Source organism: Enhydra lutris, unplaced genomic scaffold (assembly GCF_002288905.1).
Source record: "Enhydra lutris kenyoni isolate GAN:26980312 unplaced genomic scaffold, ASM228890v2 scaffoldscaffold8, whole genome shotgun sequence".
In the NCBI taxonomy this organism is placed as follows: Eukaryota; Metazoa; Chordata; class Mammalia; order Carnivora; family Mustelidae; genus Enhydra; species Enhydra lutris.
The window spans coordinates 37307933-37323392 of NW_019154092.1; positions in this window are offsets into that span (position 1 = coordinate 37307933).

Below are 15460 nucleotides of genomic sequence, written 5' to 3' on the forward strand. Positions count from 1 at the left end.
AAAAAATAAACAATAAAAATATGTTAAGTCAATTCTTGAGTGCGTAAATTGACTTTGATATAAAAGGAGCTTCCTCCCTCAAACATGAATGAACCTGAAAGGCATACTAAGTGAAATAAACCAGACAGAGAAAGGAAAATACCTGCATGATCTCATAGGTAGAATCTAAAAAAATTGAATCCAGTAGAATGCAGTAGAATGGTGGCAAGCAGGGGGAGAAGGATGGAGGACAAACGTGGAGATGTTGGTCAAAGTGTACAAAGTTGAAATTATATAGGATAAGAAAGTCTAGAGAGCTAATGCACAACATGATTGCTCTAAGTAATAAATAGTACTGTACTGAATAGTAGACATATGCTAAGAGAGATTTCCAATGCTCTCATCACACACACAAAAATAACTATATTAGAAGATATGTTAATTAGCTCAACTGTAGAAAAATTTTGCTGTATATATGTGTGTGTATATAGATATGTATATCAAATCATTATGTCATGTACCTTAAATACATTTAAGTTCACTTTACAAATAAATAATTAAAAATATTTTTTAAATTCACACAACTATACCCTTAAGATGGCTGTATTTTATTGTATGTGAATTAGCACTTAAAACATCATTTAAAAAGTCAGTGTGATGGTTACCTCTGTGACTGTAGGAGCACACAGCAGACTTAATGACATTGGCTCCGTTATAGTTTTGAAAATGGACAGTCAGCTCATGAGTGCAGGTTTATCATCATGCTTCATAAAACATACAGAGCATTTATAATTTGTCATGTACTGAATACTACATAATAAAACTTTTAAACTAAAACAAAATTAGCAGACTTACCATGTGTAAAATGCTGATCAAAGTTGACAGACATTATCAAAGGATTATTGCGTGTTAATCTTTCATAAACTTTAGTTTATTCAATCTTTGTGCAAATGTATATGGTAGTTTTAGTGTTCTAATTATAAATATGAGGACACTGATGATCAGAAATGTTGAGCCAGTTCCCCAACATAGCACAGTTAGGTAAGGATCCAGGTCTAACAAGTTCTTCCTTTTACCCCACCATGTTCAAGCTGCTTCTAGTACTTGACCCAAAACACGTCAGTTTAGCCCTCTTGATTATACATTCTCTGCTTTTTCAGGGCCTAAAGTATTCAGCTCCTCTCCCCACTTTTCTCAATGCCTACTATGTAGCCATGCTCATTTAGCTGTGTTCTCTTTCTCATGGCCACTTTGTGCTTCAGACCCACTTTTGTTTCATGCCCAGACTATTCCCATCGTCTTTTCTTCCTGTTGTCACCTTTCCCTTCCTCAAATTTATTCTACAAATTAATGACATTTTCTTCATATATAATTCTTATTTGCAGCAAGCTGGTCACAAATATAAACTGGCTTTCAAATTACTGAAAGATAAAATGCTCTCCTAATTCAAGCTCTCACAGAATCTGCAGTGGAATCCAAACCAGTACTGCCTCATCAGATATGCACATTATGCTCCAAGTCAAATGTCTGCAAGGATGCTCCAGACAGATCACATACTCTCCATATTACACACCTTTCCTCTTGTTCCCCTCCTGGAGAGCTCTGCCTTTCCTTTCTTCTTTCTGAATCCTTTTGTCTTTCAGTTCTGAAGTTACCTCCTCAGTGAGGTTTCTCTGGCCACCCACAACAAACCCAAGCTACCTCATCCTCTTCGGATTTTGTGTTTTACTTCATTTAATGTATCCTTTCATCTATTTACATCTCTAAGTTTCTACTCTGGGCCATCTTGATGTGTAGTGTGGGACTGTAGTAGTAAATGAGTCCTTGTTATTATGAAGATTATAGTCTTAAATTTGTACTGGTCTTATTCCTCAAAGTCAATTATAATCATCTTGATGTCTGGGATCTTATTTCAAGCCTGTATCACTTAATAGGTATAATTCCTGTATGCAATACATAGATAAAGAAGGCAATCTAAAGTGAATTATCATTTATCCTATGTTTTTAATTCTTAAGTTTTACAACTATTTATCTGGTGTGCTATAAATGGAGAGGAGAACTACTTGAAGGCTATTGTGAAAACTTAAATAGTGGCTTTTACTGGATATTGGGGTCATAAGTGACTTAATGTGCCATAAATATTTAAAAACTGAAGTAAAAAAAAGGACTCTTGTAGTATTTGAGATCCTTACATTTTGCTTTTTGAGTTCTCCTGAACTTAACCAAATGGCCTCTCCTCTAAAGAAAAATTTAATCTACTTAATAGCATAAGAGCTGTCACTTGCCATATTATTCAGTCTTCCTTAATGTGAAGTCACAGGGCTAAGACAACACTTTATTCTCCCTATCTCATGAAGCTATACTCAGTGATTAATAAAATGCCATCACTTAATATACAACAAAATTATGTTGGGCAAAGGATATCTCTAGGTTATAGAACAAACCTTACTATCATTCATGAACAAATAAACTATAGTATAATAATATCAATGTATAAGATGATACATACTGATCATCTTATAAAAATTTTCTCTAATGTATCTGTAATATTTTTGACAGGATAGAATAAGTCTTAGGCTTTATTCTATATATAATATAAGAAACAGGTATGATGTTGGACAGAGAATAATTATTATCAGTAATGTAGTCTAAGGTGAGATAATGTTGTAGAAATGACAATGCCCTGTTATAATGAGATGATACCATATTTATCTGAAGTAAATAAATTCTAATTATCATTACTATTCATTATAGGCATATTAATTAATAATTTATTATTATTAAACAGAATGGTATGCAGAAAACTCAAGAGATTCTTTATTACACCAATGTGCTTTGAAAACATTGTCTTCTTAAAAGAGATTTTCATCTTTCAGTTTGCAGCTTATGTGAGAGGAAAGAATTGGATGGAGCAGCAGAACAGAGAATATGACTGCAGGAGAGGTGAGTAGAGGTAGAAAGGAGAGAGAAGATAAATTTTGGATTCTCGGAAGTATCCTAAATGAGAATTTAGGAACTAGACCGAGATTTAGAATTGCTTCTTTATTTTTTCCCTAAAGATTTATTTGTTTATTTTAGAGAGAGAAAGAAGGATCACAAGTGGGAAGGGCAGAGGGAGAGGGAGAGAGAATCTCCAGCACATTCCATGCTGAGTGTTGAGTCTGACATGGGACTCGGCCTTAGAACCATGAGGTCATGACTTGAGCAGAAACCAAGAGTTGATTACTTAACCAACTGTGCCACCCGGGTGCCCCTCAGAGCCACTTCTTTAAATGCTTTTTTGAAATTACCCACTTTCTAGTTCTTCCTTGGGTTAAACTAAGCCAATACCCTCTTGTGAAATCGTTCCATATTTTAGGATCATCCCTTAGGACTGGAACATCCACTCTGTATCAGGTCATACCAAAGAAACTGTATTTACGCAAAGACACAGCATCTTCCATAATGTCTTATCTGAATAAGCAGATTAAGTAAATGCTGGCTCACACTGGAGACCAAGAGTTGGCTGTTTAGATAGTCAAGTCAAATCAGATGAGTACAGACAATGGAATACTTGATAGTAGTATACTGGGAGCATAGTTCAAAATCAGTGAATTCTAGATAATGACAGAAACTGAACTTTTCATGTTGATTTTAAATGTCTAAAATATATTTGTTATATAGAGAGGTAGATCGGTAGATTGATTGATTGATTGATTGATTGATTGATTGATTCAGGCTGGAATAGGACAGCACAACCCGATATTGAGAGAACAGAAGGGTGGAGGTAGGAGAAGGAAAAAGAAGAAAAAGACAAAGAGTAACAAATGGAACAAATATGAAATGGCAAAAGCCATTTCCTAAATCATAAATACCCAACATTTTTCAAAATATATTTTTATCTTTCATTGTATTTGTGGACAAGCTAAATTTTATCATACATTCTTTTCTGCAAACATCTAGGTAATAAGGTATTAGAAATCTGAAACTTTAAGTGTGCCTAGGTGGTTCAGTCAGATAAGCATCTGCCTTTGGTTTAGGTCATGATCTCAGGATCCTGGGATCAAGCCCTGCACTGGGCTTCCTGCTCAGAGGGAAACTTGCTTCTCTCTCTCCTCCCTGCTTGTGCTATCTCTGTCTCTCTCTCAAATAAACAAATAAAATCTTAAAAAATAAATAAATAAGAAATCTGAAACTTTAGGTTACAGACCAAAGACCACAAGTTATCTGAGCTAGGAAATAAATTTTGACACAGAACAAAACAAGATGTGCATAAAGAAGGTAAGGATCAGGAAAAAAACAAAACAAAACTTCATAATGTCTTCATCAGTTTTTACTGAGAAGCAACTTGAAGATATCTTAAGACATGCTGCAAACATTTTTATAAAGTATTATTAATAATTGGAGTGGTAAACTATATTGTTAAAATAATGCTATATTAATATAACAGTTCAGATTAGGTCATATTCTACCAATAATTTCCCATTTTTATCAAGTAACAAAAACAGTAACAAGAATACACAAAACATTAGCTAGTGTAGTAACAGATCTCTGTACAGCTTAGATTTTGGCATCAAGGCACAATAAAACTTGTACCTAATGTCAACAGAGTATTTTTTCTACCATTCAGAATGGTGCCTTAGGAGGATTTTGTTCTTATCTGGGTGTGACATAAATTGCAATACAAAGTTTCACAATATTCATATATATTGATACATATAGCAGTGATGTGATGAAGTAATCTCTTGCTGTTACATAAAATAATGTGCATTTATTTATTTATTGTGTGTATGTACTATTGGTGCTGGAAGGAACCTAGTTAATTAATTGCCAGATAGATTATGCTCTTTTTGAAAGTAGAGTCAGGCTCTGCTAACAATGTCTACTTAAGAAACTACCAGGTAAAAATAATTTTCCCAGTAGTTGTGATGAAAAAAGTATGAATAAGAAATAATCTCTCAGAGTTTATGCTTGAATATAACAAGTTTTCATTAACTCACTAATTAATTCATTCAAACATTCATTCATTTGTTCAATAATGTTTTTTGAGCCCCTGCTATGAGTCTTGCTGGGGTTTATACACTGAAACAAACATGATCCCTTCCATCAGGGAGCTGTAGTTTCACAATATTGTATTTCCTTTCCCTGGCACTCTCATAGAAGATGAGCTATTATTTAAGTAAAAGATTCAGTGGGAGCTCATAGGACTGAGTAGGAGGGAACCAAATCAAATGTGAGGTTAGGAAGGCTCCTTGAATAAAAGCCTTCTAAAATGAAACCTACAGGCAAAACATGAAAAAAAATTAATTCAACACAATTAGTGAGGACTTCTGGGACAAGATGGTACAGACTTACTTTTCTCTGCTTTTCCACTTTTAAGTATATCTAGTACCATAGAAATAATCAATAGACAAAAGGACCGAAAGCTAGAAAAAAGACTCACCCTAGACGTGATGACTGGAGAAACAACATGATGAAGCTCCTGGGTTTTCTCTTTACTTTCTGTAAACCCCCTGACCCAGTACCAATTAGGCCTGTAGCCCAGGGACTGCCAACAGGTTTAAACAACAAACATGTCCAAGGAAAGCCTGCTTTCTCTAGCCAACAAACTGGGAAAGGGGAAGCCCAACAGAGATCTAGAGTGGAGTCCTGGTTCCTGCTCCTCCAGTGAGGCCCTGCAGGCATTCTAACACATTGGTGGCAGCAGAGCCTAGCCGTACAGCCCCAGCTCCACACCTGGCCTGCTGGGCAGTCTGATCTACTAGCTGCTGGGATAGTGGCAGCTGTAGCAATAGCAAAGCCCTAGGCTTTCCAAGCCACTGGCCCACAAACTGCACTGCCTGTTGGTCCCATCTGCTTGTAGCAATGATAGCAGCAAAGATGAGAAGGATAATGTATGGTATTTACCTGTATTTTGATTCTTTCTGTTTTCATTTTTCCTTCCTGGTGTTCTAAAATTCCTTCTTTTATCATTTCATTTCTGGTAAAAGAACTGTCTTTAGCTATTTATTTATGATAGTTCTACTAATGAAATTCTCTTTTCCCTCTTTAATTCTGCCTTATTCTCAAAGGATTGTTTTCATTGGATTTGGAGTTCAGGGTTGGCAGATTTGGAGTATGTTTTAGCATTAAAAAATGGTGGACCACTTCTTTCTGGCCTCTGTGGATTCTGATGAGAAATCCTATGTCATTCAAATTGTTTCTCCCATATAAGGAAGTTATTATTTCTCTATTTCTTTGTCTCTCTTTATCTCTCAGTGTGTGTCTCTCTGTTTTCCTCTCTCTTTGTATTTCTCTCTCTCTATCTCTCTGCTTTTTCAATTTTTCTTTGTTTCTAGTTTTCAGAAGGTTATCTGTGATATGTCTTGGCATGGATTTCTTTGAGTTCATCTTGTTTGAGATCACTCAGCTTCTTGAATATGTAGGTTTATATTTTTTGCTAATAGCAAGTTTTCTGTTTATATTTCTTCAACTAATTTTTTAGCCGTGCTCTCCTTCCCTCTTCTTCTGGTGACATGAAAAGTAGAAGTTGTTATGACTCTACCAGTCTCTGCTTATTTTTTTTTTTAACTCTATTTTCTCTCTCTTGTTCAGATTGGGTAATTTCCATTGTTCTGTCTTCAAGTTCATGCATTGTTTCCTTTGTCATATCCATTCTACTACTGAATCTACATAATGAGTTTTCTATCAGTTACTGTACTTTATTATGTTCTAAAATTTTCATTGGGTTCTTTATATTTTCTGTTTCAGGAGACTTTCTATTTTTTAATGTTTTATTATTATTATTTTTTTAAATTTAATGTGGGGTTTTAGTCTTTGTCAGATAATTCTCTCTCTCTCTTTTTTTAAAGATTTATTTATTTATGTATTTATTTGAGAAAGAGAGAGAGAGCATGGGTGCACAAGGAAGGGGCAGTGGGAAAGAAGCAGACTCTGCTGAATGCAGAGCCCAATGCTGCCTGATATCAGAAACCTGAGATCATGACCTGAGCAGAAACCAATAGTCCAACACTTAACCAACTGAGCCACACAGGCACCCCTGTCAGATAATTCTGGCATCACTGTAATCTCAGCATTATCTACTGATTTTTTCATTCATGTTGAAATTTTCCTGGTTTTTGATATGGCAAGTGATTTTCAGTAGAAACCTATATGTATATCAGTACTATGTTATGAGACTCTGGATCCTATTTAAACCTCTCAGCTTTCTCTGGAACTGCTCTAGTGGGGAAGGGGTGGAGAAGTGTTGTTTCACTGCTGCCAGGTTAGGGTAAGGAGGGAAGGTCTTCTAATTACTGGAGAGGTGGGAGTCCCCACTTGGTCTTTACTGATTTCTCCCTCGCTTGGAAAAGGAATAATGCTTTGTTACTTCCTTCTTCATGGTCTTGGCAACACAGGAAACAGGAGGGGGCTCATTAGCCACCTGACGGAAAAGAAAGTTTTGGCCTCTCTATTACCCTATTGGTTTTCTCTGATACCACCCAGTAAGGTGGGGGTCGGAGTGTTTTCTTACAGTCTGGTGAGTGTGCAAGTCCAGGTTCCCCATGTGGCTCCTGTCAGAGTGGGTAGGGGTGGGGACCACTGTTTTTTTTTCTGTGGTGTTTGACTAGAATAGAGTGACTGTTATCTAAATATTTTGTTTTTTTAGTCTGCCTCTTTCCTGGTCCCTAGACTAGAGTAAGCAGGCATTTGCAAGAGGTTTTTTGGGATCTTTTTGTTGTTTTGTTTTGTTTAATCTGCTTACTTTGCTCTTTCCAGGTTGCTGCTTGGTTTGGTTCCAGGTCTGGAACACATGAAGCAAATAGAAAACTAGGAGAATTCACCACCATGTTGAACCTTGTATCCAAAGGTCACTATCTGGTTTTTCTTTCTATACCTTTTAGTCATCCTGACTGAAAGGTATAGAAGTTAATTTCACATATAATGTCCAAGATTCTTAGTTGTATTTAGTAGGAGAAATTGGGAAAAACACATCCAATCCATCTTCCCTGAAAACTTTGTTTACCCATATGTATAATTTTGTTTTTTTAAGATTTTATTTATTTGTCAGAGAAAGAGAGAGCATAATCAGGGGGAGTGGCAGGCAGGGGGAGAAGCAGGCTCCCACTGAGCAAGGAGCCTGATGTGGGACTCGATCTCAGGACCCTGAGATAATGACCTGAGCTGAAGGCAGATACTTAACTGAATGAGCCACCCAGGTGTCCCCTTATGTATAATTTTAAATATATCATCCACTGAGTGATCTGAAAGCATTTAAACAAAATAAAACTATTCTTTTTTTTAAAGATTTATTTATTAGAGATAGAGCATACTGGGAGTGAGTGGGGGAGGGGCAAAGGGTGAGAATCTTCAAGCAGACTCTGCACTGAGCAGGAAGCCAGATGCAGGGCTCAATCCCCTGAACCATAAAATCATGACCTGAGCTGAAACCAGTTGTTGGACATTTAACAAACTGAGCTACCCAAGCACCCCCGGAATAAAATCATCCTAAAAATATTCTAAATGGCCATCTATTTTAAAAAATATATGACCATTGTATTAGATTGAAGCATTTTGAAGGAAATTATTTGAAACAATTGAAGGAAATTATTGATATTCAAGTTTCTAACACATAAAATGTTATTTTCATGGGAAAATGATTTGCTACGTTGCATTAAAAATTTTGATGCACTAGGATGTCACTACTAATGTCATACCAGCTCAAGTCAGAAAAAGAAGGAAGGCAGAAGATACTATAGTTAACTTCAGAGATGTCATACTAATCTTGCCAGCAACTTACAAATTAAGACATCCTTGACTATTTTTATGTTTTAATGAGTTAAAACTACTTATCAGGTTTGAGTTGCAAATGTCAGGTATTTCTGTTGAGAAAAGCTATGTAGACTGTGCTTTGCAAATATATAAGTGGCACTCATGCAACATAGTCATCATAGCATTGTTGATTAGTCAGAAAATTTTCTGGTAAATGACAGCAAAATGTCCTGCCCTAACAAAATTAGTTTATTACAATAGCTTTTCAAAACATGGAAATAAGTGTCTTAAAAGGGTAACACCTTTTTCTAATGTAGAGAAATGGTGCTTGTTCAGTTTTCTGGTCTGCACAGAGGATAGTCTGAGAGCCAGATACGAAACAGAGAACAGCATCCTTCCTCCTGGAAGGGACGACATTCTTTTCATAGGGAGAAGCATTATTTATTTCTGATCATCCTTATCTATTGGATGCATAATAAAGGTTAATATTTCTCAGATTCGGGAAATAAATTTTCAGTGTTTAGGGAGCACCTTTACTTATTTTTGAGTTTAAACCTTTCTTTATCTTCCTAGATAACTTAAATAAGCTACCTGGGGCTACAACAGATGTCATTTTAAATACATGGTTGCATATTCATGTAATTTTGTTAAAATAAATAAATTATCTAACCAGTATCTCAAGGGTCAATAAGTGCTTTCTAGATTTTTGGTTCAAACAAAACCCACTTAAGTAAACTGCCAAGGTCAAGTGCTAAATGGTAAAAATATCAGGGAGGAGGTTAGAGGATAGATTCTGGACACATACACACTTTTGACTGGCATACTTCCTAGAGTGGGACAGATTGTTCCCAACTCTTGCCTGGTGGTTACTGTTAGCAATACAAAGCCATTAAATGCAATAGTGACCTCAGCATCAAACCTCACCCAAATAGCCTCCAGTTTCACAGCTTGAATCTCCAATTGCATTGATTCATCTCCATCCCCTGTCTAGATAGTCTTCATAATGAGAGCTTTCTCCCCATGGACTGAACTTGATTTTGACAATCCCACTCTTGGTAATCACAGTGCTTTGAACTCATTCCCAGGCATGAATTTCCACTGACTATTGTCAGTCAATCTGTTCACTTCCAGCTGTTAAAGTTCAGAGTCATTGGACACAATTAAGAAGTAGAGAAAGAATCTTCTTCCATCACATAAATGGTGATGATGTAATTGGAAAAAATCACTCATCTGATTGCACACAGTTCTCCAGTTTCATTTGTAAAAGTTTGTCTCTCCAACTACTTTATAAAAGCTATAAGGGGAGCAATCAAGTGGTTTTCTTCTTTAAAACTCACAGAGCCTATGCATGTGGCTGGGCATAGTGTTAACAGTTAATTGATGCTTATTGGCTTGACTTAATGAGCCTAGCTGTTCATTACATTTTTTGAGGTTAATTATTTAAAGGGAATTTATGATTAGCCACATGTGGATTATTATCCTCATTGTGTGTCTGTGAGAGAAACTGCTATGTATGAGGGATACCGAAGAGGAGTAAGTAAAAGTACCTTGTCTTCAAGCAGATTATAGACAAATAGAAGTAATCAGATGCAAGATACAAAGAGATGTATCATGGAAGAGATACACCAAGCTAAAGTAGATCAGAGAAAAAAAATAAAGATATCTTGCAACTGCACTTTCTTGGAAAGATTCATGGAAGGGATAATCTTTGAACTGGATTTTTAAAACCAGATATGTGACAACAGAAAGGAATTTAAGAAGAAATATTTATTGACAATAGTTTATTTATGTCGTGCACTTATTTAATATCTACCTTGTTATTTAGAAAATGTTTGTGCTTATCTCCACTGAATGATTTCTGACGTGGCAGAAATTATGTGGGTCAGAGCTCAGAGTTCAAATTATGAAGGGCTTGATTAGCTATAGATTCCAACTAGATGTGAATAAGGATCACATGTCAACTCTAAAATTATTATTTTTAAAATGTAATTTTAGAAACATATTCATTTATTTTGCACATTCAAGAAATGGTTCCCAAGGCCATGCTATGTGCAAAGCATATTGATTTTTACTCTACTTAAAAAGGCAATCATGATTTAATATATTTCACCATCTATTTATTTGAAAAAATATGTGGCAAACAAGCTACAATGCTAAGTGTTAAGTATTAAAATGGAGATTTTTTTCAGTAAATCTTTTATAGCATGCAGATGTGGGAGAAATTAATTTTGTATGTGAAAGTCAGGGAAAGTAAGAAATAAGAGAACACATTTTAGTTAGATCTTACAGAATGAACAGTCTTTTAAGAGTGTACCTTGTGGGCAACATATACAGATTCGGACTTTCTATGGCAGAGGATAAAGCTGAAGCAAGTCATGGAGTCATATCATCAGTTTATCATCACAATTAGTAAAGAGTCCTGTGTGGCCAGAGAAAGTTGGGTGGGACTCAAGATTTAAAAGGCATGTAGATCCATCCGTGTCGTTGCAAATGCCAAGATTCTTTGTTTTTATTTTTTTTTTGATGGCTGCATATTTTATATATATATATATATATATATATATATATATATATATATATCACATCTTCTTAACCATTCATCTGTTGATGGGCTAGAAGCTATTATGCTAAGCAAGAGAAGTCAATCAGAGAAAGACAATTATTATATGCTCTCACTGACACATGGAATTTGAGAAGGAAGACAGAGGTCCATAGTGGAAGGGAGGAGAAAATGAAACAAGATGAAACCAGAGAGGGAAGCAAACTATAAGTGACTCTTAATCTCAGGAAACAAACTAAGTGTTGCTGGAGGGGAGACGTGTGGGAGGAATGGGGTGGCTCGGTGAGGGACACTGGGAAGGGTATGTGCTATGGTGAGAGCTGTGACTTGTGTAAGACTGCTGAATCACAGACCTGTGCCCCTGAAACAAATAACACATTGTATGTTAATTAAAAAATAAAAATTTTTAAAAGTCATGTAGAAACACATATCTAGGGCATAGACAAGGTGAGGGTTGGACATAATGGATCTTAGAATCAGAAACCTAAAGACAATGCTTAGCATCATTGACATGGATAAAAATGCCCTTGAAAAAACTTTGGAACAGCCTGGAAAATCAGCATGCTAGATACTGATACCACATCTGCTACTTACTAGCTCTGTGGGCAAGTTACCTACCTTCTGAATTTCAGGCTTTACTTTCATAAATTAGCACGAGAGAATTAATCCAATTCTTTAGTTTACTAGCTACTTGTGAGGTAAGCCATAAACCATAGTACAAGCACTGACATAGAATAGGACTCAAAAATACCTATTACTGTTAATATTGAAGAATGCTAAATGTGAAACCCTAGAGAGCATTGACATTCATGCCAGAATAAATAAAAGAGCAAAAGAAAGTATTCAAATGGAGCCAATGGGTGAGTAATTTCATAAAGCCTCATGGAAAGAAGAGCTCCAAAATGTGGAAGAACAAGACAATCACACTGTATTCCACAAGTCCAGAAGGAAGAGACCTGGAAAGAAAGCAGGTCTTTGGTGACCCTTAGTTAGGATAGTTCCATCTTCATTCTCAGGATGGAAGTTTAATATATAGTCTTGGAGGTAAGCAAGAGGATGAAGTAAAATTATAATGGTTTGTTATTTAAGGTAAACGGACTGTAGGTTAATTAGAGAATGAGATGTAGTAGATAGTTTTTTTAGAATGTGAATGTCTTGAATGCACATGCAAAAGAAATGACATCCATGGAGGAGACATAAATGAATAAAATGAGATATTTAATAGAAAATGTCCCAAAGAAGATTTTAAAAATAACATCAAAGGCACAAGTAGAGATATTCTTAATGAAAAAAAAAAAAAAAAAGTAGGGAACCTTCTTGATTCAGACAGGAAAAATCTATAAAAATATGGATTTGAGGTGGGGAGGAGATGTAAATACCCTACTCCTAATAGCTCCTGTTTCCTGGGAAGTTGAAATCCAGGAGACTAAAACTGAGAGATTTATTAACAGAGAAATCTGGGGGCGCGTGGGTTGCTCAGTGGGTTAAGCCTCTACCTTCCACTCAGGTCATGATCTCAGGGTCCTGGGATCCATCCCCGCATTGCATTGGGCTCTCTGCTCAGCAGGGAGCCTGTTTTCCCCTCTCTATTTGCCTGCCTCTCTGCCTAGTTGTGATTTCTCTCTATGTCAAACAAATAAATAAATTCTTAAAAAAAAAAAACAAAAACAAAAAACAAATCTGGAAGGGAGTGGAGAGGCTTGAAACTACTTAGAAAGGAAAGGTTGTGAGTTCAGAATAAGTCAATGTTTTTCATAGCATTTGTGAAAAACCACATGATATCGTGCTTATTAAAAAAAAAGTCCATCAGAATGGATAAGTGGTTTTCTCTGGAAGTGCTAGGTGGTCTACTCTATGAAGCTAGAAAGCTAACAATTGACTTGACCCAAGTAGGAAAAGAATTGAGGACCCCTCTGAGTGTTCTCAAAATGTTCGAGTTTCAGCCTAGGGAAAGGAGATATAAATAGCTTGAGAGGATTAAAGAATGTAAGATAGTCTGTGGCCTCAAGAAGGTTTTACTCTGGAAGAAAAAAAAATCATGTATAAGAAAAGGCAATATAATATAAACAATATATAACAAGTACTTTAAAAGTGATAAAACAAATGTTGTAAGGGCTTAGAAAAAAGTGGAATAAACTAGAGTAATTAGAAAAGTTTATTTCATGAAAATCACATTGATAGACCTTTAGGAAGATTTACGAGAACAGCCATGTTCTTGCTATTAGCTAAACGTGTTTCTTGTTATTTTAAATTTAGAGTATTCTTCTATTATTGACCTTTATTATTAGGAGTTGGGAAAAATCAGTTTCCATAAAATTAGGCACTCAAATATGTACCTAGAGAGAACCTATTAGGCAGTATGATGAATCTCCCCAAGAATGATTGTTCATAACATAGATATCTCTGTTCTGATGACAACTGAAAGCCAGGATCAACCTTAAGACTGGAAACATTTGAGCATTTGAGTGTTAGTGACTCAATAGGATCAGAGTTTTGAAAATGGAAAATCATCTACTCTTGACTACCAGAGAGGAATGATAGGATATGGGCAAGATGCCAGGAAAATATCACCTTCTCTCAAAACCACATGGCCTTCAACAAAACTAAGTAGAGATTTTTTTTTAAAGATTTTATTTATTTATTTGACACAGAGAGATCACAAGTAGACAGAGAGGCAGGCACAGATAGAGAAGGGGGGAAGGCAGGCTCCCTGCTGAGCAGAGCCCGATGCGGGACTCGATCCCAGGACCCTGAGAGCATGACCTGAGCTGAAGGCAGCGGCTTAACCCACTGAGACACCCAGGCACCCCTAAGTAGAGATTTTTGAAGTAACTTTTCACCAGTCAGCCTTCAAAATAGGACAGGTGCTGCAGGTAAAAGCCAAGTGAAAAGAAATGAGTAAGAGCGAAGAAGACAGTTTTCAATACTCAGAGACAGACATCCAGCATTGGAAGGAACTGGAGGTCAGTGCAGCATAGCAAGAAGCTAAAGGATGGAAGAAATGTGCTTTCTTTATTCCTAAAATAAAAGATTAAAGTAAGACAAATACTAGAGTAACCATAGAATGCAATTAACAAGCAATCCAAGGACAGAGGAATTGATCTGTGATGTCTATACCAGAAATAGCCCTAAAGACACTCTGGAAAGAGGTGAGAATCCTACCAGTCTTACACTGACATCAAATAAAACCTATCTTGGGTCAACATTTGGGCACCTTAGCCTTGTATTCTATGTAGATATGTTGAATAAACACTAAACTTGGGAAACTTGCATGGGAATATTTAAGAAAAGGAACAGAGAAAGGGAATAAGGAAAAAAAGACTTAGCACTGTTAATGTTTTAGTAAATATTATTTAATATTTATAGCAACTTTCAGCAGATGTTCTATCTTTACATATGAAAGAAGCTTTCAGGAATATTTCTAACAAAAACTTCTTTCAAAACTGTGAAGATTTATTCTTCTCCAAGATAAGCACACAAGTGGACACACTGAGGTTGCAGTGGTGGATTGATAAACTGTAAACACATAGTAGCATAATTCAGGGAAAAACTAAAAACATTTGGATTAAAGCTAAGAGTCGGGGAGAGAAGATGCAGAAAGATCATGCAGAAGTCATCAGACCCATTTGAAAAAAAATATTAGCTTGTGCCATTTCTTAACATAATCAGAGATGACTTATGAAAACCAACTCACCTATAGAGAATTTGTGGAATCCACTGCCTTCTTGAGAATAGAGGTATGGCTCAGTCCTTCCATGTAGCATTCAAGAACACAATTATAAAATGTGCAATTAATTCTAAACCACTAGGAGTAAAAGCCATAAAAAAGTAAATTCTTCCCAGTTCCCTTTGGTTTCCTGTAAAGACACTAAATGCTAAGAAAGTTTGGCTCAAATATATGTGGGATTTTCTCAATCAAGTCTCCTCATTCTTTCCAGTTCCTCAAATCTAAGCCAATGCTGTGTCCCTGAAGGTCATTCAGGACACCTTCTCATCACAATGTCACTACAGAGGAAAACAACATTAAGGGCAGCTTTTTAATGTTTTTCAGGTCTTTGCTGTGTTTGCCCCACGCAAGAAAGGCAATGAAAATCTTTTGAGAGGTAAGATATAAAGGGAAGTGGTTTATTAATAATTAAAGCCACTTGGTAAACTACTCACTCAGACTGCCCCCTATGGATGTGAATGACA